We start from the raw sequence: 4,723 nt of genomic DNA, 5'->3' as shown, positions 1-4,723 counted from the left end.
GAGTTGTCTTTATTCTTTTATATGACCTGCGTGTCATCAAGAAACGCCATGTAAATTACTTTACTTTATTGCTAAACGCGTTAGCCATAGTAGTAGAAGTAATAGTTGGCGAGCAACTTCATGGAGACACGATGATGGAGATCATGATGATGGAGATCATGGTGTCAAGCCGGTGACAAGATGATCATGGAGCCCCAAGATGGAGATCAAAGGAGCTATGTGATAATGGCCATATCATGTCACGTTTATTATTTGATTGCATGTGATGTTTATCATGTTTTGCATCTTGTTTACTTAGAACGACGGTAGTAAATAAGATGATCCCTCACAATAATTTCAAGAAGTGTTCCCCCTAATTGTGCACCGTTGCGACAGTTCGCTGTTTCAAAACACCACGTGATGATCGGGTGTTTTATTCAGACGTTCACATACAACGGGTGTAAGACAGATTTACACATGCAAACACTTAGGTTGACTTGACGAGCCTAGCATGTACAGACATGGCCTCGGAACACAGAAGACCGAAAGGTTGAGCATGAGTCGTATAGTAGATACGATCAACATGAAGATGTTCAGCGACGTTGACTAGTCCGTCTCACGTGATGATCGGACACGGTCTAGTTAAACTCGGATCATGTAATACTTAGATGACTGGAGGGATGTCTAATCTAAGTGGGAGTTCACTAATAATTTGATTAGTTGAACTTAATTATCATGAACTTAGTCTAAAATCTTTGCAATATGTCTTGTAGATCAAATGGCCAACGTAGTCCTCAACTTCAACGCGTTCCTAGAGAAAACTAAGCTGAAAGACGATGGCAGCAACTATACGGACTGGGTCCGGAACCTGAGGATCATCCTCATAGCTGCCAAGAAAGATTATGTCCTACAAGCACCGCTTGGTGACGCACCCGTTCTCCCTGCAGAACAAGATGTTATGAACGCTTGGCAGGCACGTTCCGATGACTACTCCCTCGTTCAGTGCGGCATGCTTTACAGCCTAGAGCCGGGGCTCCAAAAGCGTTTTGAGAGACATGGAGCATATGAGATGTTTGAAGAGCTGAAAATGGTTTTCCAAGCTCATGCCCGGGTCGAGAGATATGAAGTCTCCGACAAATTCTTCAGCTGTAAGATGGAGGAAAACAGTTCTGTCAGTGAGCACATACTCACTATGTCTGGGTTGCATAACCGCTTGACTCAGCTGGGAGTTAATCTCCCGGATGATGCGGTCATTAACAGAATCCTCCAGTCGCTTCCACCAAGCTACAAGAGCTTTGCGATGAACTTCAATATGCAGGGGATGGAAAAGACCATTCCTGAAGTATTTGCTATGCTGAAATCAGCAGAGGTAGAAGTCAGGAAGGAACATCAAGTGTTGATGGTCAATAAAACCACTAAGTTCAAGAAAGGCAAGGGTAAAAAGAACTTCAAGAAGGACGGCAAGGAGGTTGCCGCGCCCAGCAAGCAAGCTGCCGGGAAGAAGCCAAAGAATGGACCCAAGCCCGAGACTGAGTGCTTTTATTGCAAGGGAAGCGGTCACTGGAAGCGGAACTGCCCTAAGTACTTAGCGGATAAGAAGGCCGGCAAAACAAAAGGTATATGTGATATACATGTAATTGATGTGTACCTTACTAGTGCCCATAGTAGCTCCTGGGTATTTGATACTGGTGCAGTTGCTCACATTTGTAACTCAAAGCAGGGGCTGCGGAATAAGCGGAAACTGGCAAAGGACGAGGTGACGATGCGCGTCGGGAATGGTTCCAAGGTCAATGTGATCGCCGTCGGCACGCTACCTCTGCATCTCCCTTCAGGATTAGTTTTAAACCTTAATAATTGTTATTTAGTGCCAGCTTTGAGCATGAACATTGTATCGGGATCTCGTTTAATTCGAGATGGCTACTCTTTTAAATCTGAGAATAATGGTTGTTCCATTTTTATGAGAGATATGTTTTATGGTCATGCTCCTATGGTTAATGGTTTATTCTTTATGAATCTCGAACGTGATGCTACACATGTTCATAATGTGAGTACCAAAAGAAGTAAGGTTGATGATGATAGTCCCACATACTTGTGGCACTGCCGCCTTGGTCACATAGGTGTCAAACGCATGAAGAAGCTCCATGCTGATGGACTTTTAGAGTCTCTTGATTATGAATCATTTGACACGTGCGAACCATGCCTTATGGGTAAAATGACCAAGACTCCGTTCTCAGGGACAATGGAGCGAGCAACCAACTTATTGGAAATCATACATACTGATGTGTGCGGTCCAATGAGTGTTGAGGCTCGTGGTGGCTATCGTTATGTTCTCACCCTCACGGATGATTTAAGTAGGTATGGGTATATCTACTTAATGAAACACAAGTCTGAAACCTTTGAAAAGTTCAAGGAATTTCAGAGTGAGGTTCAAAATCAACGTGACAGGAAAATCAAGTTTCTACGATCAGATCGTGGAGGAGAATACTTGAGTCACGAGTTTGGGGCACACTTAAGAAAATGTGGAATAGTTTCACAACTCACGCCGCCTGGAACACCTCAGCGTAATGGTGTGTCCGAACGTCGTAATCGCACTCTGTTAGATATGGTGCGATCTATGATGTCTCTTACCGATTTACCGCTTTCCTTTTGGGGCTATGCTTTAGAGACTGCCGCATTCACTTTAAATAGGGCTCCGTCGAAATCCGTTGAGACGACACCGTATGAATTATGGTTTGGGAAGAAACCTAAGCTGTCGTTTCTAAAAGTTTGGGGATGCGATGCTTATGTCAAGAAACTTCAACCTGAAAAGCTCGAACCCAAGTCGGAAAAATGCGTCTTCATAGGATACCCAAAAGAAACTATTGGGTACACCTTCTACCTCAGATCCGAAGGCAAGATCTTTGTTGCCAAGAATGGGTCCTTTCTGGAGAAAGAGTTTCTCTCGAAAGAAGTAACTGGGAGGAAAGTAGAGCTTGATGAAGTATTACCTCTTGAACCGGAAAATGGCGCAACTCAAGAAAATGTTCCTGAGGTGCCAGCACCGACTAGAGATGAAGTTAATGATAATCAAGATACTTGTGATCAAGCCCCTACTGAAATTCGAAGGTCCACAAGGACACGTTCCGCACCAGAGTGGTACGGCAACCCTGTCTTGGAAATCATGCTGTTAGACAACGGTGAACCTTCGAACTATGAAGAAGCGATGGCGGGCCCGGATTCCGACAAATGGCTAGAAGCCATGAAATCCGAGATAGGATCCATGTATGAAAACAAAGTATGGACTTTGACTGACTTGCCCATTGAGCGGCGAGCCATAGAAAATAAATGGATCTTTAAGAGAAAGACAGACGCGGATGGTAATGTGACCATCTATAAAGCTCGGCTTGTCGCTAAGGGTTATCGACAAGTTCAAGGGGTTGACTACGATGAGACTTTCTCACCGGTAGCGAAGCTGAAGTCCGTCCGAATCATGTTAGCAATTGCCGCATTCTATGATTACGAAATATGGCAAATGGACGTCAAAACGGCATTCCTTAATGGTTTCCTTAAGGAAGAATTGTATATGATGCAGCCGGAAGGTTTTGTCGATCCTAAGAATGCTGACAAAGTGTGCAAGCTCCAACGCTCGATTTATGGGCTGGTGCAAGCATCTCGGAGTTGGAACATTCGCTTTGATGAGATGATCAAAGCGTTTGGGTTTACACAGACTTATGGAGAAGCCTGCGTTTACAAGAAAGTGAGTGGGAGCTCTGTAGCATTTCTCATATTATATGTAGATGACATACTGTTGATGGGAAATGATATAGAACTCTTGGACAGCATCAAGGCCTACTTGAATAAAAGTTTTTCAATGAAGGACCTTGGAGAAGCTGCTTATATATTAGGCATCAAAATCTATAGAGATAGATCGAGACGCCTCATAGGTCTTTCACAAAGCACATACCTTGATAAAATATTGAAGAAGTTCAATATGGATCAATCCAAGAAGGGGTTCTTGCCTGTGTTACAAGGTGTGAAATTGAGCTCAGCTCAATGTCCGACCAGGGCAGAAGATATAGAAGAGATGAGCGTCATCCCCTATGCCTCAGCCATAGGTTCTATTATGTATGCCATGCTGTGTACCAGACCTGATGTTAACCTTGCCGTAAGTTTGGTAGGAAGGTACCAAAGTAATCCCGGCAAGGAACACTGGACAGCGGTCAAGAATATCTTGAAGTACCTGAAAAGGACTAAGGAAATGTTTCTCGTTTATGGAGGTGACGAAGAGCTCGTCGTAAAGGGTTACATCGACGCTAGCTTCGACACAGATCTGGATGACTCTAAGTCACAAACCGGATACGTGTATATTTTGAATGGTGGGGCAGAAAGCTGGTGCAGTTGCAAGCAAAGCGTCGTGGCGGGATCTACATGTGAAGCGGAGTACATGGCAGCCTCGGAGGCAGCACATGAAGCAATATGGGTGAAGGAGTTCATCACCGACCTAGGAGTCATACCCAATGCGTCGGGGCCGATCAAGCTCTTCTGTGACAACACTGGAGCTATTGCACTTGCCAAGGAGCCCAGGTTTCACAAGAAGACAAGGCACATCAAGCGTCGCTTCAACTCCATTCGTGAAAATGTTCAAGATGGAGACATAGAGATTTGTAAAGTACATACGGACCTGAATATAGCAGATCCGTTGACTAAACCTCTCCCTAGAGCAAAACATGATCAACACCAGAATTCCATGGGTGTTCGATTCATC

The sequence above is a fragment of the Triticum dicoccoides genome, chromosome 7B (assembly GCF_002162155.2).
Source record: "Triticum dicoccoides isolate Atlit2015 ecotype Zavitan chromosome 7B, WEW_v2.0, whole genome shotgun sequence".
NCBI lineage: Eukaryota > Viridiplantae > Streptophyta > Magnoliopsida > Poales > Poaceae > Triticum > Triticum dicoccoides.
The sequence above is the reverse complement of the archived record's forward strand: the minus strand, read 5'-3'. Positions refer to the sequence as shown.